Consider the following 24641-nt stretch of genomic DNA (forward strand, 5'->3'; position numbering starts at 1 on the left):
TACTAAATGTCTCCCAGACCCAGCTAGGAACATTCATAACCATTTTAAAGCTAGTGCTAAGAGACAGGCCCAACTGCATGAATTTCAAGTTTTTAGATATCAAAATTGATAAATTTTTGCATCTATCACAAACAGGATGGCTATCTTTCCATGCTCTTGTAGTGAGAATTTTAGAAATTTAAAAATGCTTTGCGTCTCAATTTTGACTCTAAACACTTGGAGAAGATGCTGGTTGCAGCAGAAGAAATTGACCTATCCCTCAATGATAATTTTTTAAAATTGTTTTATAATTTTTGGTCTATATATCACCGAAATTTACAGATTCAATAAGCACTCCCGGAGTTGTAAAGTTAGTATTATTGCCTTACATGAAAAGATGGTAGAAAGGTACAAGGAAATGTTGCTTTGCTTCATGGAGCGGCAGTATGGCGCAACTAATAAATTGATTGACAATGACCCAGTATCAGGTGAAATTTGCTTCCTGACAGTCAAATCTATTTCGGAGTTAAACTTCTGAAGGCAGTTCAGAAACCAGAAATATATAATGAACAGGATGCAATGAAAGAGTTTTATCGCAGATCTAGGGATTTCACGCAGACATTACTTCAGAAGTGAAAAAGAGATAAAACTTTGATGATGATATATTGCCAAAGGTTGCAGATTTGACGGCTAGAAGGACTCTTTCAAGAGAAGAAAGAGAAAAAACTCCCTCTCTTATAATTCTCATGTCAAAATTTCCGAAAATAGTCTCTCTAAATGATGATTAGCATCTGCAACAACTTACTATCTTAAAAATAGACAAAATTATTAAGAACTGACCAGAAGTGAGAATGATTTTTGGGAGCATACTGAAGATAACTTTATTAAGCAGGAGAGAATTCCCAGTCCTACCAGCGTCTGCGCTCTCATTTTCATCCCTTCCACACTTAAATGCTAACTGCGAAAGAATTTTTAGGAAGATGAATCTTATAATAGTGAAATTAAGAGGGTTGGTTTTGCACAGTGAATGGATTTTTGCTTGGCAGCCAGGATGCGAAGAGCAGCAGATCATGCAAAAATTTTGTTCCTATTGGGAACATGCTCAGCAGCATGAAAGAAACTCAGTTATCTTCGCGGCCATCCACTTCCAGTTCTTCTGTTCCTAACACTCCTGAGGAGGTAGATGATGATGGTGCTGACGATGATGATGTGAGTAATTTGTTTTTTAAGACTTCTTCTAAGGTAAGCAAATAACGATGTAATTTTTATATAATATTATGAACAATATTTAATTTTTATAAATGGTTTCCTAATAAAAAAATAAAATAGATAGCATTAAAATGAGAAGAAGTTGATGTGAAATAATCGGACACGCCTTTTTTTACGTGGTACGAGTATGAATCATCGGCCGAGGCTGTTCACAAGTCCTTCTCAATGTACTGCAACAATCACAGTAGCGCTCAAATTGCATTATTCTTGACGAAAAGCTTGTAAGTGAGAAAAAGTTTAGGAAAGGATTGAAATTATCTTTAAACCTTGTTGGATGTAGCTGAGTGTGTTCATTATGAAATACTGGATGATTATAGGATAGGTAATTTGGGCTCTAGTTTAAACAGAAACATGTTTTTGACGCATCTCGTTATTTCTGACGTCATATCTCGTGCACTATGTGCCGTACAGTGATATTATGTTGCCAGTGTAATCAGTGATATATGTAGGTACTAAATGCAGTATGTGTTGCAAATGGAATTATTAATATAGAACTGATCAATTAAAACGTCACACCTTATGTTGAAATCCTATTGCACGCCACCCTAAGCAGAAGTTAGTTTTTGACATGTTTAAGTGTCTGTCAGGTCTTACCCCCTGAACTGTGTGTTGTACAGTGATGTAATTTTGCAGGTGCATTCGGTGATATATGCAAATATTTTCTGCAATGTGCGTTGTGAATAGCATTACTAGTAAAGAAGGAAAAAATGAAAACGTCATGGTCGATTCTGAAGTTTGACCACACGAAAAGCGAAAATGTAGTAAGTGATGAGCTGTCTTCCTGTTATCACTCTGTTGGGGCTATCAATGAGAAAATGTTTCGTTAAGTTCTGAAGTTCTATATGAAACTTGTTGGAAGACGAATAATGAATGAAGAAAGTTGAAATACTTAGTTTCTTATTGTAATACTTATCTAATCATGCTGAATTTGACTTACCCTTCATGAATAGTTTATGACAGCGTATTAATATTTAAATTCTGTTATTAATTACGTGAAATTTTGAATATGAAATTTGTGTTGGCCTGCAAGCCGTTAGATAGGCCACCTGTAACTAAAATTTCTGGGTAGATTTTATGCAATAGACTTTGGACGTGTACGATCCCTTAACGAAATGTACGATAATTTCGATGCAGTTATGCGATCCAGTAACGCTGAAAGGTTGGCAGCGCTGGGCTGGCGCGGTGGCTTACTTCGGTCGTGACCTTTGGACACTGCACACTGTCCTTACGTGATACAGAATGATGTCAGTGACCATTAGTGTTGGAGAAGCTTTCTGAGTTCCTGCGCATGCAAATCCTGCGACAGTCGTTACGTAACACGCCTTCTTGAAGGAAGCAGCTTCAGTTCATTCCAGAGATAAATGTTACCTTGCTGGAATGCGTTTACTTGTCCTGTGCATTTGGTACCCCACAATTCACTCATTCTCTACCCAGCACACGTTTTTTTCCGGTTATCAGACGCACGCCATTAGTTTGTTTTTCACTACGACATGACACTAGGAACCTCACCATTAATTTCTTGTTTACTGCAACCTTTTATATTTTCAGTTATTATCTCCAAGTCATTTTACCTGCTAATATTACTTTAACCACACAGTCACATGTTTTTACAGAGTTCTAAACAAATTTTGAGACTTTTAAAGTACACTTTAGAATCTGGATTTAGTATTCCAAGTAAATATGTACAAATAAAAAGTCAAGATAGAGAAAAGTCATTAGACCCTATAAGGAGTGTGTCAAAACTCTCAATAACATTGAAAACAATATATCCATCTTAGCGCTATTGTGTCAGCACTCAGATATCGATAGCAACAATCCGAGGGCGAAACATGTGAGCGCGATTCTAAGCATTGTTGAGCTCTGTCTGCGAGAGTGGAAGCAGCAGCGTCGGTCGAGAGCTCAGAGACAGAAGTTGTGTCACGCTGCCTTCACGTTGGTGATGGCAGATCTTACCACGCTCAAGGTCTGATTTCATTTATGTAGCCAAGAGAGATTTACATGGCTTAACTAATCTTGAAGATGGAATTCAAGGCAAAATTAGCAACCATAGCGCAAAAGCAGTCGCAGGGTTAGGCTCGTGATTGTTAGTCCGAGTTTGCAATACTCACATGTTCTGCTTGTCAGTTAATGAAGCCTCCTTATCCTCCAAATAATAATACTGCTACTCCACATCTAAATAATTTGCTGTGGTTATTAAATCTTAATGTAACTTTGAAATTGAAATAATTTGTTACTCTGGCAGTCAGTCATGACTGATACATATATCATTTTAATTGTCATTGCCTATTATCGGTCATGATGATTCTGAAGTTTTGAATGGGCTCAATATATGAAATTCCGTCTCATAAGTTATTTAGTAGCTAACACTACCCAAGCAAACTCCTTTTTATTGAATTCATTCTTAGTAACAATAAGCTTTAGCCGCTGCTGCTGTAAGCTGCTGTGCATTGCTGTAAACCACTTCGAAAAAGACAGTCATCTAAAGAGGTGAGTGCAAAACGTAGGGCCAAAAGAGAGACATTGACACACCACAACATGTCATGTACTCTAATTCAGTAAGTTCCGTTGCACAAGCCACATTCTGTACCACTCGTAAATTCTTGTTCAAAAACGCAGTCCGATAGCTTAGGTATTCATTTTTACAGGTTCATTTGTTCCTGCAGTTTTTCATATTCAGAAACGCAGTCAGATAGCTTATCCAAATGTCGGTTTTAAGTTTTTCATGTAACGATCTGTTGAGGGCTTAAATGACAGGGAAACTGACTCTCCTACAACATACATACAGTGTTATGCAGGTTAGATTCCGTTCACTGGTATCTCAGATTGCTTACCGATTCTATTTTGACAGGCGAACATAGGCGATATTGGCTGTAGCTACGTTAAATATATTAGTTGCATATACGTTACACATGGCTGCGAATTTGTTGTAGCAACGTTACAACCCAATCTCTACCTAAAGTACTGGCGGGAAAATAGCAAAGTACCTATTATGAAAAAATATTCAGTTATAAGAGAAATAAATGATCAAAGAAAATGAGCAGATGAAGAAACTTCTGATTACAGGTTTCGAGCCAGCAATAACCTACCATTTGTTGCCTATCTGTGTTTGCGTAAGTGTACTAGTGACATTTACTTTGTGTATAGAATATTACATTACATACGTGTATTAACCGTGTTCTGTTTAGATGATAACATGTCAAACAGCGCTGTGTGTCTTTATAAATGCTTTCCTTCTTTGACAGGAAATCATTCACTGTCTTTTGCTATTTCCGCAATTCTTTTCATCAGTTCATGGTCCAGTTACTTCCTTCACAAATTACCTGTCATTTACCTGTGTTAAGCATACGAATCATTCAATAACCTGAAAGTTTGGGTTCACCTCCACACACAGAGAGAACAGTCTCATACCTTCACAGGCGAAAAACATTTGACATTATAAATAACAAAGAAATTTTGTTGGTAAAAATGATTCAGTGACACTGTTACGTCCTGTTCAAATCAATGCTTGTGTATGTATGCAGACACATAAATACAGTACCGACTAACGTAGATCTTGTATCACTGTTACATAAGCGTTCTGCAGATTTAGTGTTTGTGCTAAAACGAAGTTAGTATAAGTGACGTTTCGTGCTTTTCTGTTTATTATGTGCTCAGCATGACGAATATTCTCGTAGCTGGACTTAACCTTTTGTGTACATTGAAACCTGTTAAAATCCCATGTGGGTACATACATTTAACGTTATTGATTCTGCTTTTGTGTACTTTGAAACCTGTTAAAATCCCGTGTGGGTACAAACCTTTAATGTTATTGATTGTAAGATTTGTGAGCAAATGATAATCTGGCTTTGGAATGCATGTGATGACATATGGTTCTTCATACAGTAGTGCCCACTTGCTGCTTTTTCGTTAGTGTTCTTTACACACATTCGACAAGTTTGTTGTATGAAATTACTGCAGTGATTTTAGTATGTGTACTCAAGTTTCACGTGTTGAGATCTCACTGTGAATTCAATACATCTGGAAATTTCTTTTAATATTCTTACCTCTTACGCCAGGGACAGATATTACCATCTCTTCGTGTCAATTTCTTGAGGTAAGGTTCCACAAGCGCTTTAGTTTATGAATTTAATTGTATTCTTTCTTAGTTAGTCTTACTGCTAATGCGTCTGTGAATTCATGACTACAGCATTACTACTTCCATTATAATGACACTTCAATTAAGCATTCCTCTATTTCGTACTTTGTCTTCGTTTGCGTAAACCATGGGGTGGAATGTGCTATTTCATATAGTACATCGTTGGGAAAGCTAATTCTCATATATATTGTATATTGAGATGACTGTATTTTTTCTGTTTTTTGAATGTTGAATATGTGTTAGCATAGACGTAGCTGTCGTTGTTGCTTACCATGATGGTTTTTACTAATGGCTGTAGAGCTGAGTGTTGCCAGTTCCGGCGAGCGGCCTAGACGCTCAGTGACATTGGAGGCGAGACGGTCAGTCCAGTCAGCTAACGTGGAGATGGCTGAGTGGAGATTTGAAAGAGTTATTGAACTTGGTCAGGAAATAATCGAGCAAAGGCAAGACTTAAATAACTACAGCCCTTAACTGCTCATCTGAGCAACTGTTGGATCAGACCTTGAACAAAAGTACACCACTCCTCACTGCAAAATTCCACGGAGGGAGGTATGCAGCAAATTATGAATGTGAGCAGAGGCAGAGCGGCTACTACAAGTCCATGCCCCATGGCTGAGCTACACAGACGGCCCTCCTGGACCACTATCTGTACCGAACTCTCCCACGGGCTACGACGCTTCCATCTTTACAATGTGTGGCAGGCCATACCGCCCTTTCCATGTTTGCGGTTCCAGACATCATCCTGTGGGACCTTGTGTGTAACATACATGGTGACCACCAACACACTGCAGCGCCTTGCGTCTAGACATGTGAGCTCACGTGATACCTCGTGTATCTACGTAACATTTCCGGCCAACGCCCAAGCCCGTGCCCTTCCTGTGCTGCCTCCTTTGTACTCTGAGTACTTTTTAGAAAATTTATTTTTTATGGCTGCTGTTCTATTTCCTTTGAGGCGTTGAATTTTTCAATATATGCGGCACCTATTCCCTTATAGAAAAATTTGTAGGCTCTGTCCTCAGCGACTACAAATTTTTATACAAGGTTTTTCACAAATTTTATTCCATTAATCGGGAATCGTAAACATTTGCTTTACAACAACATTCGAAAGACACATAAATGCATTACAATTGTCCATAACAGAAATAATATAAATCAGTCTTTTCCGGTAACAGAAGCGTTTACATTTATGCATTTCACAGTTCATAGGCATTTCTGCTTTTGTTCAGACCAATATTCTTCTGTGAATTATTGTTTAAATTCGTTAAACGTCATTTCATTTGTATTCAGTATGAGTCTCCAGTGCTTGGTATCACTTACCAAAGAGCTAACCATTACATTTATCTTTTCCTGATCAGATAATCAGGAAATTTCTTTTGCAGTTCTTCACGAAATTTAACAGATGCCATTATTTATGTTTCTTGGTGGGATCGAATCTTTCCTCGCCTTCCCGCTATTTACTAACACGTGTTCCGTTACTAATGACACCAGGCTTGTCTCATATTTTACATTCGAGGTCAGAAATTTATCCTTGAATTTTCGAAGTGTTTTGATCACACTTCTGTTCGCATTCATCAACTTGTTTACTTAAAACTTTTTCGGTATCTGAAACGGTTCTTCTCAAATGCACTCGTCTACTATTTAAGTTTTCTGACCAAACCCTTTTGCGTCCACTTTCATCACTACCAAACGTTCTATTCTCTCTTGGATGCTAATGATTTCAACATCGAACCTTTCAGTAATATCATTAATTTGTCCCTGCATATTAGCCATGTTTTCACTTACTAGTTACATTTCTCATTTCAGTGACAGCAGAACTTAATGTACTTACTTTTTGGTCTACCTGTTCAATCTGTTGACTTCATTTGGTGTTATGAAACTTCATCTGACTTTTGAGATCGCTGGCGTGTGTTTTAACTACTTCAAGATTACTACTTTGTGTTTTAAGCTGACTTTCAAGATTGCTATCTTGGGTTTTAAGCTGGCTTTCAAGATTGCTACTTTGTATTTTCATTTGGTCAGGCAACATTTTTAAATAGTCAATCACCCTCAATGATTGTCTAATTTCTTTTTCTTCCGAAGTTTCTTGCTCTATTTCTACCTCAAATGCCTCTTTTGGTTCTTTCTTTATTTGTGGGGAATCAAACAAGTCAGCTGATTTGTTCACATAACAGGTATTTTCTACAAAGTCTTCATCATTTGCGTCCTCTATTTTTTCTTGTTTGATTTGGGACACTCTCAACATCTCGATCTATTCATTTACGTGTAGGTGAGCTGCCTATCACTTGCGCCATCTGTTATATGCTCGCGGGAACTACTGTTTCAGCCGGCCACATTTATCATAGCGCTATGCACTCTTTCTTTTCATTCGTTCGGTGTAGTTACTGGATTCACTGTCCATTCTGAATGTATATTACAATTTACTTTTGTACTCAACGTGTACTGTTGTTCACTCAGCTGGACTTGGCTGCACCCTCACGCCACTGGCCATTCACTGCTAGAACCACACTAGTTTTTCACTAGATACTTATTGTATTTTATGATTGAGAACAATAAATATCCTGTCATGGCCGCCAAACTGCTCTTAAGCTCTTCTGGCCTAAAAACTCCAGGAATATGTGCCACAATGATCCACTACTGATAGCGAGGTGTTAACCACAGCACAGCTCAGCCTAGACTCCTTACCTATCACGAAGGACGAGTTACTACTTGCTCGTCAACCACAACTTTGCCATTCCGCAAGGCTTCCCCACATTTTCTGCATTCAACCCTATAATCCCTAACTATGGACCAAGTCATTCACAGTACATTACACAACAATCATTTCTGTAGTTATTGAAATTCACAATCATAATTTAAACATCATCTTTCAAAAGTTCAAATAACTGAAATATACACACAAAGTCAAAGACTTTACATTACAGATACAACATTATCATAAGCAATACTAGAAATTGACATAAAAATATCGATAGAGGTACAAAATTGGTCAAAAATAGGTGTTACAGTTGCAGCATCTTAACCTGACACTTGTCATGATCATAGGTGAACAGAAGTATAAATACTTATTTGCACATCCTGAGGCTCTGATTTAGCGTCTTACACTCTATATGCTCGTTATTTAACTTCGCATATTGACATCTCAGTCATTTATTAGCAATAGTTCCTTTCCCTGGGGCAATATACGTAAATAATTGTCTGATTCAAACCATTTCTGACTGTAATGGTAGCATTTTGTAGAGATTAAACAAGTCTTTTTCTAGTAGATGGACGTTTAACACGTAATGTAAAATGTTTACAACAATGAAAATGAATCTGATTAATTGTATTAATCGGTATCCTCTGTCCACCTTAAGATCGACAGGGAACCGCTTTCCTTTGATGTCACCTTTAATTAGTTCTAGATACTTTACGATCAGAACTAGATTGATCAAGGGCAACCTTTCTGAGTGCTAACAATCGCTGTTAGTAACATATAGTATACCGGCTCCAGCTCACTGAAATTGCGCGTCAGTTGTATCAGCTACTCGTTAATGGTGATAAAAATTAAGGCTTACTGCAACCGTTTGTCAGTGCTGTTCTTAAATTCTACTACGTGCCGGCTTAATTGCTTCATTGTATACGTCATAATTTCTTCATATTTCCTTATGGAGCTAAGCGTTTAAATAAATCTAGTCAAGCTTGTCCTAACTATTGTCACTTGCTGTCACTTCAGATGTCGAAGTAGCTGTTTCTGTTTCTTAGAAGGGGAATATCTGTCTTTGCCTTAAAGTACACAGCGTCTAGTGTTCTGAACAGAATCTTACTGACCTCGCCCACGACATTTAAGATTCCTCGTTTCTTTATATTGGATTCATGCCATGGAAGTTGCCCAATCAGACTCAGTGCCGTTTCCATTTTTACAAAGTTGGACGTTAATACTTCTCTGAAAATTTGCCCGCTGATTTTGCTGTGGCGTGTATACACAAACGCTGAGACTGCCGTATTATTGTCGTGAAAAGTAGGGGGCGAACAGTTGCTCAGAGGAGGCGGGAGGCAGAAGTCGTCGGACGCATTGGGCGGTAGAGAGAAACCGTGCGACGTGACACGTCGCAGCCTATCCAGATTGTGCTAGCAGCGTCGGAGGAGACTTCAGTATTAATTGATGATTTTTGATAACTTCCGTTTTCTGCTACACATAGTTGTTGCTTGCTTGCGCACTGGAGGGATTTTGTCAGATTTCTGAATGCATACATTGAGAGTAATATATATATCTCTGTTGTGACCAGAGGCATGATTATTGTTTATAGACATTGTGAAATAATTAAACTTGTTGCTAATCATATTGTAGACGAAATGCAAAGGTCTTTGTAACGTCTGTTAGTGTTTAAATCATACATTTTCCGAATAGAGTAAATTAAATTGTTTTTTAGTTTCTTTCAGTTTTACACTGCTTAAGGTTTACTGGTCAAACTCCTCCTGAGAGAAAGACAAATAATCTCCTGAAGAAAAGTTCTTTGTCACAGGAGACTATCAAGAGTCTTAATTCTTACTGTGCTGTACCATCTAGATTATATGGCCTCCCTAAAGTCCATAAAGAGGCTGTCCCGTTGAGGCCTATTGTTTCTAATATTGGTGCTCGGACATATCTTGTAGCTAAACATCTTGCTAGTTTGTTGAGCCGAGCCGACTAGTAGGTAGGTTTGAACACCACATTAAGAACTCTGCAGATTTCTTACGTCGATTGCAGGGATTGCATTTGAATGACTCTGATATTTTAGTCAGTTTTGATGTGGTTTCTCTTTTCACTCGCGTTCCTCTCTCTGATTCGTTGTAGCTAATTGAGGTTAAGTTTGGTGTCGAGTTAACTAATTTGTTTCGACATGTGCTGACTTCCACTTACATTTTATTCAATGGTCAGTACTACGAACAGACTGATGGAGTTGCAATGGGAAGCCCGTTGTCACCAATTGTGGCCAATTTGTTTATGGAGGACTTTGAGGAACGTGCATTGGAGTCAGCGACCTTGAAACCTGCGTGTTTTTTCAGATATCTAGACGATACTTTTGTTGAGTGGCCTCATGGTAGTGAGAATTTAAACCGGTTTTGGAACATTTGAATTCAATCCACCCGAAAATACAGTTCACTATGGAGGTGGAAAAGAATGGATGCCTTCCCTTCCTTAATGTGTTGGTCAAAAGGAAGACTGATGGCACGTTGGGACATTCTGTTTATAGGAACCCCACCCACACTGACTTGTATCTGCGAGCTGATAGATGTCACCATCCAGCTCAGCGTGAAGGAGTACTTCGCACCTTGGTTAAAAAAAATGGTTCAAATGGCTCTGAGCACTATGCGACTTAACTTCTGAGGTCATCAGTCGCCTAGAACTTACAACTAATTAAACCTAACTAACCTAAGGACATCACACACATCCATGCCCGAGGCAGGATTCGAACCTGCGACCGTAGCGGTCACGCGGTTCCAGACTGAAGCGCCTTTAAGCGCACGGCCACACCGGCCAGCGCACCTTGGTTCACAGGGCCCACGTTATCTCAGACTCTGAAAGTTTGGCAGCTGAGCTAGCACATCTCGAAGTCACCTTTCGTCAGAATGGTCATAGTGAGAGGCAGATCAAACGTGCGTTGCGGCATCAGCCTTCTGTGCAACGGGTGAGTGACGATAGCAACGAAGTGGCTCCTAGGTCTACGGCCTTTTAGCCTTACGCAGGAAGCATTTCCAACAGGATTGGCCGTATTTTGCGGAAATATGATGTGAAATGTGTTTTTCGACCACCTTCTAAGATTAAGGGCCTGTTGGCGTCCGTAAAAGATGATCTTGGTTTGCGTAAGGCTGGGGTCTATCGTATTCCTTGCAGTTGTGGCATGTCATATATTGGTCAGCCAATCAGGACTGTGGAAGACCAATCTATTGAACATAAGCGTCACACACGCTTACAACAACCGAGCAAATCCACTATTGCAGAACATTGCCTTGACACCGGTCATCCTATGGAATACAACGCGGAGATTCTGGCTTGCACGTCCAGCTATTGGGGTAGTGTTATTAAGGAAGATGTTGAAATCAGACTATCAAGCAACCTTATTAACAGAGATGGTGGAATTTGTTTAAATGCTGCTTGGATTCCAGCTCTGTCTCTCATCCAAAAACAGAGGGACAGAATTAGTGCCACCTCACCTGTTGATTAATTGTAACTATCGATATTTCTGATGTTGGTTATCTTTGGTTGTGTTGACACTTGTTCTGTGTGTGGTGTCTTCCTTGTTTCTCCTCTGTGAACCGAGGTACTAAATTTGCTTGCACATTTTTTCTTCCTTGAATTTGTGCCTTGAGAATGGCAGGGTGTGCTCCTGTCGAAATATCGGCGGTGTTCGACGACGTCACCCGGCAGCAAACCCGTAAGTAATTTGAACAGAACAAACAATAATTACTAACACTGAAGTTAAAAACTTACACTTTTCAACTGTCGACCTTTCTGACAGGATTTAGTGTGGTTCGACGATTTCGCAGTTAGATGTGCTTCGTCTTGCTACTGTATTTGGAAAATTTTATGCAATAGTAATCGGTCAGTAGTTATTGCATAGCATTATTGTTGCTTGCATGTTGCTGTGCACTAATTTAAAATTTTTGTTTCAGCCGTTTTCTGACGTTTCAGAAAATTTGAGACATGGTGCAGAAAATTCTTCTGAGGATAATGAAGTCAGGGAAATTTCGAACACTACTGTGAATAATCAGAGTATAGGCTATTATTTGACAATCATTTTTGATGAACTGCAGGGAACTAGACGGAAGTCAGGAGATGGAAATACCGTAACATAATCTGATTTTGGTATTAGAGTTTCAGGTATGGCTTCTTGTTCTATGGAGCAAAGTAATTTTGTCTTCACTTCTTTCAGCAATAATGCTATACAGTTAATACTAGTTCATCTTGATAATATCCAATAATAAATGGTTTAGAAAACCCAATAAGGAAATTAGAGAAGTTAATGACGAGATTAAAAAATCTAATGAGGAACTTCGTGGAGAGATAGAAGAGTCTAGTAACAAACAGAAAGAAACTTCAGATTGTTGCGAGATGAGATAATAACAATTTAAATCGTAAATCTGAGAAAAAATCAGAACGGTTGAACACTCAGCTACGCGAGGTACTCGAGTCTGATAATAATAATGTTGAGTCAACATTTGACCACCTACAGTCTGTTGATACTGTTAAGACAACAGACGTCACAACAATTGTAAATTGAGGAATTAACATAAAAGTTCGAGTAATCACAGTTACAGACTACTGAAGTTTCAAAGACGCAAACTCCGTTGATGACTGTTGCAAAACGTCTCGAAGAATTATCCGAGAGGGTGACACAAAAGAACAATGATAAAAGGTCAGATGACACGACACTCAACCGGCTCCGTTGACTTGAGATCTTGATATCACAGAGTAGACTTGGTTTCGGTTTCTAAGATATTTTTCTTCTTTTTGTGTTCAGGAAGAATGAAATTTCTTGTGCCTTGTGGTAACTTGTGATGTACATATTGCTCTACCTTTACCAGACAGAATACTGTGTTATTTTTGAGGAAAGTGCATGAAATGACATTTACTGTAAGTACATATTTTGTGAAGTAGGTAATGAGTTCTAGAGGTATAGATAACTATTGACTCTTTTGAATAAGAGACTGTGTGTGAGAGGTTCTGAAGTTAGAAAGGTATTTCTATAGTTTAACTAGGAACATTTCTGACTTACCTGTTGTGCTATTTAGGAAGTATCTTGAAGAGTGCTCATACATGATGAATTTCGGGAATACTGTGCGATATAGATATAGAATACGATGAGAAATTTTGCCATGTGCTACGCCCTCGAGGCGTACGCGACAGGTAAGTTGCTTCCGATTTTTCCCTGACTTAAAACCACTCCAATACTTGATTGCCTAACGTCCGTCGTAATTATGAAGACCTCTTCAAAGTCCGAGTACTGTAATGTAGGTGGACTGATCCACTTCCCTTTCAAATACTAAAAAGCATTTTAATGCTCGACACCCCAAGTGTAAGGAACCTCTTTCTTTAATACACTCCTGGAAATGGAAAAAAGAACACATTGACACCGGTGTGTCAGACCCACCATACTTGCTCCGGACACTGCGAGAGGGCTGTACAAGCAATGATCACACGCACGGCACAGCGGACACACCAGGAACCGCGGTGTTGGCCGTCGAATGGCGCTAGCTGCGCAGAATTTGTGCACCGCCGCCGTCAGTGTCAGCCAGTTTGCCGTGGCATACGGAGCTCCATCGCAGTCTTTAACACTGGTAGCATGCCGCGACAGCGTGGACGTGAACCGTATGTGCAGTTGACGGACTTTAAGCGAGGGCGTATAGTGGGCATGCGGGAGGCCGGGTGGACGTACCGCCGAATTGCTCAACACGTGGGGCGTGAGGTCTCCACAGTACATCGATGTTGTCGCCAGTGGTCGGCGGAAGGTGCACGTGCCCGTCGACCTGGGACCGGACCGCAGCGACGCACGGATGCACGCCAAGACCGTAGGATCCTACGCAGTGCCGTAGGGGACCGCACCGCCACTTCCCAGCAAATTAGGGACACTGTTGCTCCTGGAGTATCGACGAGGACCATTCGCAACCGTCTCCATGAAGCTGGGCTACGGTCCCGCACCCCGTTAGGCCGTCTTCCGCTCACGCCCCAACATCGTGCAGCCCGCCTCCAGTGGTGTCGCGACAGGCGTGAATGGAGGGACGAATGGAGACGTGTCGTCTTCAGCGATGAGAGTCGCTTCTGCCTTGGTGCCAATGATGGTCGTATGCGTGTTTGGCGCCGTGCAGGTGAGCGCCACAATCAGGACTGCATACGACCGAGGCACACAGGGCCAACACCCGGCATCATGGTGTGGGGAGCGATCTCCTACACTGGCCGTACACCACTGGTGATCGTCGAGGGGACACTGAATAGTGCACGGTACATCCAAACCGTCATCGAACCCATCGTTCTACCATTCCTAGACCGGCAAGGGAACTTGGTGTTCCAACAGGACAATGCACGTCCGCATGTATCCCGTGCCACCCAACGTGCTCTAGAAGGTGTAAGTCAACTACCCTGGCCAGCAAGATCTCCGGATCTGTCCCCCATTGAGCATGTTTGGGACTGGATGAAGCGTCGTCTCACGCGGTCTGCACGTCCAGCACGAACGCTGGTCCAACTGAGGCGCCAGGTGGAAATGGCATGGCAAGCCGTTCCACAGGAATACATCCAGCATCTCTACGATCGTCTCCATGGGAGAATAGCAGCCTGCATTGCTGCGAAAGGTGGATATACACTGTACTAGTGCCGACATTGTGCATGCTCTGTTGCCTGTGTCTATGTGCCTGTGGTTCTGTCAGTGTGATCATGTGATGTATCTGACCCCAGGAATGTGTCAATGAAGTTTCCCCTTCCTGGGACAATGAATTCACGGTGTTCTTATTTCAATTTCCAGGAGTGTATTTCACGCAGCGGCTTCGCGATTTTGCTGAAGTTGCTTACAAGACGCTGGTAGTATCCCACAAGGTCTAATACGCCTTAAATAGCTTCGTTGTTTTCGGCTGTGGATACATCTTAATCACCTTGACTTTCTGTGGCACTGGGCTAAAGCCCTGGTCCGATAAAATGTGACTCAAATAGCACACTCGGTTTCGCAAAAACTCGTACTCGTCCGCTTGTAGTTTTTAATTGTGGAATCAAAGCCTTTCGAATACCTCCGTAAGCTGAGCGATATGTACCTCTAAAGAGGAGCCACATTTTACATCGTCAACCAAATAGATGAATAATTTGTCTCCGTGTAGCCTTGTGAAGAAGGAGTTAATTAACTTCTGAAACGTATTAGGTACTGTCTTAAGACCCATCCGTATTCATTTGTACTCGTAATGTCCATACGGCGTATTAAAGTCGTCTTTTCTCGATCCTGTTCGTGTAATAAGATTTGGTAATAACCCTTTGCTAAGTCGAGGGTCGGGAAACAATTTAGCCTTTCCTTACCATTCGGAATTGTTTCTATTCTTGGCAATGGATACACTGATTTTAGGTAGATATTTTTAAGTTGCATATAGTCCGTGACTATAGGCACTGGACAGCACTGGACGGAGCTCACACTCCTGCTCTGTCTTCATTCTCATCCATTCCCCGTGGATCCACAGGCCTCCGGTACTTTAATAGTTTACGACTGCATGTTCTTTGAAAAAATCTCGTCCCACCAGCACATCAGATGGAAAATCCTCATCTTCTCGAAGTACGACAAAACGATGCCTAACTTGCTTTCTGTTTCTCGTTCATAATCCGAGGATTACAGTTCCTTTAGTCCTCGCAATCGTATCAGCGATTCCCTCAATCCTAATACGTTCGGCTGTTTCTCAAACTGCTTCTCCTAACTAAGCTTACCTGCGCACCACTACCTACGAGAGATCTCAGGCAATGCTGTTGTCCCACTCCAATTTTGTAAACCTATTTTTGCTTCCACAATCCACTGTTAATGTCTTTCCGCGTAACGCGTAAAGCGACTGCTCTTTTACGCCTTTACTTAGTTTTCCTGGCTTTTAATCCTTCTGTATGCATTCTGTGCAAGGAGGTTTCTTTGCCGTGGAGGAGGAGGATATTAGTGTTTAACGTCCCGTCGACAACGAGGTCATTAGAGACGGAGCGCAAGCTCGGGTGAGGGAAGGATGGGGAAGGAAATCGGCCGTGCCCTTTCAAAGGAACCATCCCGGCATTTGCCTGAAGCGATTTAGGGAAATCACGGAAAACCTAAATCAGGATGGCCGGAGACGGGATTGAACCGTCGTCCTCCCGAATGCGAGTCCAGTGTGCTAACCACTGCGCCACCACGCTCGATCTCTTTGCCGTGGAAGACATTGTTGCCCACCGACATGAACGAAACGTGTTCTAGTCCTCAGTGTAAGTCTTCAGTTAAACTGTGACGCTTTTATCTATTGCAAAAAGCTACTCTGGCTCACCAAAGGAATTTACCTGTCGGAGGCGATCTTAAGCATTGCAAGTGGTCAAAGGGAACTCTGGATCACTACAGCAGCTACAATTCATCGATAAAGGTATGTGCACAGGGACATCCAAAGGAGTCTAGGAAGGGCAGATTAGTGGTATAAACGGAGAATCGTGCTCCGATTCCGATACAGACAACGCAGTGTGGGAAGCTGGTATCGAAATGCCATTAGGGTCTAGTCCGACCAAGGAACAAGTCGGCGAGTAATAGCCACTCTGCTTTCGTTTTCGGATGCCTTTACATCGTGAGCGGAAAAGAAAGAGTAGCTGACCCTTGATAAAACACCGTATCAACAGTGGGTATGATCCACCAATTAGCCACCAATCATGTAGTGTGTCGCTAGCTGAACGACAGATAATCGGGGAAGAAGTGGAGAAGATGATACAAGATGACTTCAAAGAACATTCACAGTGTCTTTGAACATCTCCTGCGATCCTTGTGAAGGTAGATGTCCCGACATCGTGTTTTTGCTGTGCCTGCTGACATGTGAACAAAATATTGAAGGAAGATATCTATACATTAGTGCGCTTTGAAGACACCACAGTCCGCCTGAGAGGACAAAAGTCTTTCTCAACTATGGACACACAGACAGACTGTTAGCAGGTTCAGGTTGACGAAGCAGACCAGGAAACGACGGTTTTCGGAACTCCTGATGGTCTCTTTGAATGTAAAGTAGCCATTGGGAAAATGTAACGTTAGAACCACCTTCGACACATGAAATGGCTGTTACGTCTTTGCTCGTTCCATTGTGCCCCAGAATAATTCTAGAGAACGTATCATACAATTTTACGCTTGCAATATGTAACAAGCCGAAGAGATTATGCAGAATCTATTGCATCCTAGGAAGGCCGGATGGATGTCAATTTCGAGATGCTGAAAACGTAGGTGAAGTTCTTGATCTAGATAAGGCATTGCATAGAGCCTCTTTCATTCAGAGAATAACGAGTTACATCGTAGAAGCAGTTCGGAGTTGCAGGCGATACGGAATAAATATTTGTGATACAGAATACGTTTAGTAGTTGTGTCACACAACAAGGTGAAAGGGTGTTACTTACTATGCATGAGAAGGGCCAAGGTAATAGGAATTTAAGGAAGTTTTCACAAGTGAAGCAATCGATCGCATGATATCTTCTCAGGACGGAAAGAAGTATATGTAGCCGCAGCCTGCCACAAGACTATGTATTGCGACTGAAACCAAGTCAGAGCGAAGGTATTAGCAATTGTCAGAACGCACGTTATCACAAAACACACAGGATGGCAAGTTATACTGAGCAGCTAAAGTGCAATAATCGCCAGTGACTCAGACAGCTGGTGTCAAAGAGCAAAGCACCCACCATACTGAAATCCAGAATAGTGTAACAAAAACATTTTGGTTCTGAACTCTGGGAAAATAGGATCACCCTGCAAGAGACTAAACTCCTCAAACTAAATGGTTGTATTTACGACCGAGTTTCATCTACAGGTAAAAAGAAAACAGAATTGTACTTAAAGTTATGGTGGCTTCTCTTCAAAATATGAAATATCTTCCATAACTGTGTCATTCCATAATGCATATACCACAGGTATTACTAATGTTTGGCTCCTCAGACAACAGCCATATATATGACTTGGCTATGCCCAGTATAGTCTGCAGACGGGTCAGTGAGACCTTACCCACATCCGCGACCAGGAGGGACGCCACAGTAGTGTACCTACATCCGTCTCCAAACGCTTCTTATTCATGCAGACTTTATTAATGTCATCCTCAAATGTCATGTCGTTTTCTTCTTTCCGAAATATTACACTCATTATTGTGTTTCACTGTGGGAATTCACAAACATTTTATTTTTGTTCAACAGATTTTCTTGCGTTGAAAATGATGTATTCTCTTGACTATATCTGTTTTGTTGATACACCATTTGACATTTAATTTCTTATATCCGTTCTCAGCGACAGGTGATTTGCGAGATGGCCTTATGCTCCGTTCAGATAGAGGCTAACGGTTTATCTGTCATATCCATGAAAATAATGAAAAGCATACTCATTATGTTGAAAGCTTCGATCAGAAACAACGATTTCCATTAGGCAGACGTCATGTATTAAAAAAAGGTCCACTTAAATGGCGTGTGTGTAAGACGTTGAGTATCGATTATCTGCAAACACAATTTAGTAAATTAAAGGACGTACGTTATTCCTTATCTGCTGTATTCTTGAATCTCCCTTACGGCGAATCGATACTTAACGTCGCAAAGATGTAATGAAGACTATGCATAGTGCAGTACAGTCCATTCTCAGCTTTTGCAATACTTTTGGCACCGCTCCTGTGCCCCTCAAAATGAAAAATGTAGAATTTATTGTATCTATTGAATATACTACTGTATATTTTTGTGATATTGGTCCTACTTGGAGTTTGTTACGGAAAATCTCGGCGAATATCACACCTGTATGGTATAATTGACAATCCGGAATGGTTCACACAAGACTGCAATACTATTTTCGGTGAAGTTACTTGCGTTACCTCGCTATTTAGATGCGTCTCAATGAAACAGAGACCCAACGATATCTCATTGAAGAACATACTTTCTGTTTACGTAATTCTGCTTGAAATTATTTCCACATAATACTCCATCATTGGCTTATGTTCGTCGGGCCATGTTCGGGGCGATTATACATTCAGTTTCTTTTTATTTACGTTTTGTTTGTTTAGCAAGCTCCCTTTATCATTCACATTTGAGAACTCCTGTATTTTTCTGCTACATTGTAAGACATACTCTCATACTGCAGTTTTTGACCTTCAGTATCTTTCTGTGCAGACAATTTTATCAGCTGATGTGTTCAGAGTTCGTTCAGAAGACAAGTTAGGCTGCATGAAATCAGCCTTGCTGAGAACCAAGCCGAAGATTTATTTCTCATTATTTCCTTGCCATCAACTTGTTCCTAAATCTCGTTTCCTTACCACACTGGAAGTGGTTAGAAGCAACGTTGGGAAGTAAAACAGGATTCGCCGGCCAGTGTGGCCGTGCGGTTCTAGGCGCTTCAGTCTGGAACCGCGTGACCGCTACGGTCGCAGGTTCGAATCCTGCCTCGGGCATGGATGTGTGTAATGTCCTTACGTTAGTTAGGTTTAAGTAGTTCTAAGTTCTAGGGGACTGATGACCACAGATGTTAACTCCCATAGTGCTCAGAGCCATTTTTAAAACAGGATTCACTTCATCTGGAGCGCTGAACCCTGAAGAACGTGGCTCTGTGTCTCGTTTACAGATAGTCCATTGTCTTCTTCGTCAGTTGGCTAAAACTGTGACTGCCACATACAGCGTGCTGAATGTTGCAGAAGTAACATGTTCTTTCTTATACATTGTAGTAAACACATAATTCGCGCGACTTACTTTCTTGGCCGGCCCGAGTGGCCGATCGCTTCTAGGCGCTACAATTTGGAACCGCGCGACCGCTGAAGTCGCAGGTTCGAATCCTGCCACGGGCATGGATGTGTGTGATGTCTTTAGGTTAGTTACGTTTAAGTAGTTCTAAGTTCTCAGAAGTTAAGTGCTCAGAGCCATTTGAACCATTTGAACTTACTTTCTTGGGAATGCTGCACCCTCACCGTGAGTCAGTCTATTGTTACGCCACCTACTATGTCCGACGATGGTGATATGGAGACTGGGCAGCAACGCATTACAGCAGTGACACGGCATCTAGGAAGCTAACTTTACGGAACAGCTGGTCAACAAGTTGCTGCTGCTGCCGCCACTGATAGCCTGTAGTCACCACACCAGTCTGCTGAAGTTCACCCACCAGGTGAGCCACAGCCTACTTAGTCATTGCGCTACAGGGCTCTGCTCCATTGACGGTCACTACTCACGAGTACGTCGCTGCAGTCACTACCTAACTCGTGATCCTCATCCATTTCACTATGTCGCTCCTGAGCAAACAAGGCAAGGGTTTTTGTTAATTCGACAGTTATTTGCAGAGGTACACTGTGATATCTTTGCAAGTACCAGCAGAAGTCCATTTCAGTACCAGTTGGCTGTGCACAGTTCAGTGCACGACGTAAAGAAGCTCAATATTCTTCATATTCCATTGAAGTTACTCAAATGTCGGCCACGATTCGTTCACTAGCAAAAAGGGTAGACTGGCCTCCATATTCAACCAATCTGACTCCTTGTGACAATGCTTTGTGGAGCACGTTTGGCCATCAAAACCACCTTACTACGCTGGACGAACTTGAATAGGCAATCTGTATGGCACCTTGAGAGACGACGAAACTGACAGTTCCGTATATATTCATACTATCGATATCTCAGATACGTATTATACAGAATGAAATGTAGATTCAATTAATTTGATTTTAAAATAGCTTATTCCTTTACCATTAAAGATTATCCGATAGTGGCTGCCAGTAAGTGGTGCACTTGTAGACATTTTATTTCATGAGATTTGTGTTTGGCCTAGCTGACAGTCTCATAGACAGGCAGCAGATCAAAGTCGGCTGATGGGGAGCATTAACTTGTACAAGTGTGAGACTGCAACTTTTTCGTCCCAGAAATACTTGTAGCTGGGCCATCGTCAACGTGTTCCTTTGACGCACCGACTAGACAAACCCAAACACATTCCTTGCTTTAGCTGTAGGCCTCTGGGAGCGAAAATTCGGGAATTTCGTTTATCAGTCTGGTTTGAAGCAGTAGTTCTGGATTAGTATTGAGAACTGGGAGGACATGAAGGTGAGCCTTGTGACTGGATGACTGCTTGTGAGAGGCTAGGATAGGCTCTCGAAGAATGGACGAATGTTACGAGGAAAAAGAGGAGGAACTAAGGTGGCCGGCCGGTGTGGCCGAGCGGTCCTAGGCGCTACAGTCTGGAACGGCGCGACCACTACGGTCGCAGGTTCGAATCCTGTCTCGGGCATGGATGTGTTTGATGTCCTTAGGTTAGTTAGGTTTAAGTAGTTCTAAGTTCTATGGGACTGATGACCTCAGCAGTTAAGTCCCATAGTGCTCAGAGCTATTTGAACCATTTTTGAACTAAGGTGACACTTCGTCCGCTGCCGGTGGGGAAATCACTTGTAATCATTTCACTTTGGAGCTCCAACTGGAGCATGATGTAAAGTTTGCGTCAGGTAGCTTTTCGGTATTCACAGGCATTGTCCACAGCAGCCGCTGACAGCAGCACTGTTGAACACCACAACCACGCTGTTAGGAAGAATGGTAAGCTCTGCAATCAGCTTCGTCGTCTACAGCTCGCAACGTACTTACTGAACGTTAGAATGTTAATGAGTAATAGAAGGACGCCTTTCTGACATGCATAAGTTTACGAACTCAAATGTTGGCAATCACTGTCGTCAGATCGCGGAAACAGATCAGTTTCTTGTCTTGAATCTCCACCAAGCTTAGTTACTTGTAACTGTTTCATAATCTTGTGATTGTTTGTCAATGTGTAGGATGTTACTAAGCATGTTTGTCTTATAGTTAAGTGCGACTGCTGCACTCATTTTGAGTGAGGATTTATAATAAACAACAGAACTTAATGGTAACTTTGACTTTCATTACATACACATCTTATCTGGTCACAAAATTAAGTTGGTCACTATCCCACCATCCTTTTGAAGTCTGTAGAGCAATAACTTAGTGTTAGTAAATATATCCTTCCATAACAAATGTTAGTTTACAGTCGTTGTTGGACATCTACATACCGATATAGGTTAGTTGCCTAAAGGCGTGGACGCTGGGGTAGTAAATTTTTTGCGTAGCCGTGACAGAGACACAACAGTTATTGGAGACACTTTGAAGAAGTCATGAATGAAAAACTTGTACTTTTAAATTTTCAGGAATATTTTAAAAAAATTTTGCCTAATGTAATGACCATAGAGCGAAGAGAGAAGTAACATTTTCGACAGTTAAAATTAGACTCGTTTATAATCACAGATCTAATGACATGAATCTGCGTTAGTCATAGAACTTCTGCTGACGCGAATTAAGTAATACATGTGAGTAAAATTTCAGCTTTCTCTGATTTGTATAGACTTTCTCCGCATTCCATCGATCTATTAACGTTCGTACAGCGCTGAAACAATTGTGGATGGCGTTAATAATATTTTTGTACCCATACTTGAGGTGATTTGAACAGGTGTTTGAATGAGGACTAGGTGTCAGACGAGAGCAACTGGGGAGTTATTTCAGCTAAGGAAATTTCGAATACACAACGAGGTCAAAATCGGGAATTATCAGTTATGGGGGAGGAGAAGATAACGTTTCCAACAGAATGGGAAATTCTGTGTCCATCCGTGCTTCAGATTGAACAGAGAGAGAATTTCGGCCGGCGGAAGTGGCCGTGCGGTTAAAGGCCCTGCAGTCTGGAACCACAAGACCGCTACGGTCGCAGGTTCGAATCCTGCCTCGGGCATGGATGTTTGTGATGTCCTTAGGTTAGTTAGGTTTAACTAGTTCTAGGGGACTAATGACCTCAGCAGTTGAGTCCCATAGTGCTCAGAGCCATTTGAACCATTTTTTTGAGAATTTCGGGTCAGAATGTGCGATCGGATACGACAAGGAGAACAAGAAAGAGGATGCCACTGTCGCTTCACGAGACGTGAGTTCTGTTAAAATGATCAGAGATTACTTTGTAGAAGGGAGTAGCGGGGCAGTTTCACCACTGTAGACACATTCTCAGTTATATTCGGGAGTGTTGACATGCAGTAGAAGAGATGAGCGAAGTAGCTTTGAACTTGCTTTATTGATATTTTTGCAAAAAATTGAGCAGAAGAATAAGGCAGCGAGAAAGGAAGTGTTACGTGAAATGAAGGTAACTAGGAAAGAGAAAAAGGAAAAATTGGATATTTTGAGCTAATATTTGGAAGGTGTAAAAAAATTTGCGACGGAAGCAACGGGTGATGCTACATACGCGAAGAAGGTAGCGCAATCACCTGAACAGTTGGCAGAACACGTAGAGCCAGCACACGAAGAAATAAATACGAAATATAACAACTTTCCAGTCCTCGAAAAGGAGTTGGACAAAGCAAGCAGGATGCAGGAAAAACGGGAAATCGTAGAAATCAGAAGAAAATTATACAATATTTATCGTGATTCTGTCACGAAATCTAATGAAGCTACAGTACAGTTAGAATCGCACCAGAAAAATTCGACCCACACAAAACAGAGAAGAGACACGAGGATAATCGAAATTAGAATACAGCTTCAGCCAGGACAAACGAGGAAACTTAATCACTGGTCCAGTCGAGTACAGCAAAGGAAAGAAGAATTAGTAAGTAGAATGGTTTTCGTGAGCCGATCGCGCTACGTTCATTTTGGAAGATGGATGACAACCCACAAAATGGTTCAAATGGCTCTGAGCACTATGCGACTTAGCTTTTGAGGTCATCAGTCACCTAGAACTTAGAACTAATTAAGCCGAACTAGCCTAAGGACATCACACACATCCATGCCTGAGGCAGGATTCGAACCTGCGACCGTAGCGGTCGCTCGGTTCCAGACTGTAGCGCCTAGAACCGCATGGCCACTCCGGCCGGACAACCCACAAAGTAATTGTATTCTACTAATGGGGATGCATGCAGTGGACAAGAACGAGTTTGACGCAAGGGAAAGTAGACTTCTTGAGTGAAAAACGTACGGGGGATCTATAGCAGTATACAGAGAAACGTAAACAACCGACAGCAAGTATGCTAAGGAGAAGAAGCGTTCGATTTTAACCACTTCCGTTGCATACGGAAATTCCTAACGTATGTGGACTACGGCAAATATATCCATCGCAGGGTTTTGATATCTCAATTCGGTTAAACATTACCACCATCATGGCCATTGCAACGCAAAGTAGACTTCCTGTGTGCACATTTATTAGGAGATCCGACAGTGGAAAGAGTGAGACCGGAGAAACATGTATCTCATATTAGGAGTTTGAAGATGCTTTCCTAGTGATGTACTGCTCTAAGAAGCTCGAAAGTGCACCAGGCAAGAAATTTCGATGCACACAGACTTAGGATCATCAGAATAGAGGAGTCTGTGAAGTTTTTTGAAAATCTTTTACACAATAAACACCACTTTGCCACGCCATAGAGCGCAAGTGAAATCATACGATTTTGCTAGGTGATATTACCTATCAGGCATCAGAAAGTATTGGGTGGCAGGTGAGACAGAGACATAGAAGCATTCAAAAAATATTACTGGATTTAGATTTTGCTTTCAACAAGAATGGGGTGAAGGAAAGAATGAGGGAAGCGGAGAGCAATAAAACAATTTTCG

The sequence above is a fragment of the Schistocerca piceifrons genome, chromosome 4 (genome assembly GCF_021461385.2).
Source record: "Schistocerca piceifrons isolate TAMUIC-IGC-003096 chromosome 4, iqSchPice1.1, whole genome shotgun sequence".
NCBI lineage: Eukaryota > Metazoa > Arthropoda > Insecta > Orthoptera > Acrididae > Schistocerca > Schistocerca piceifrons.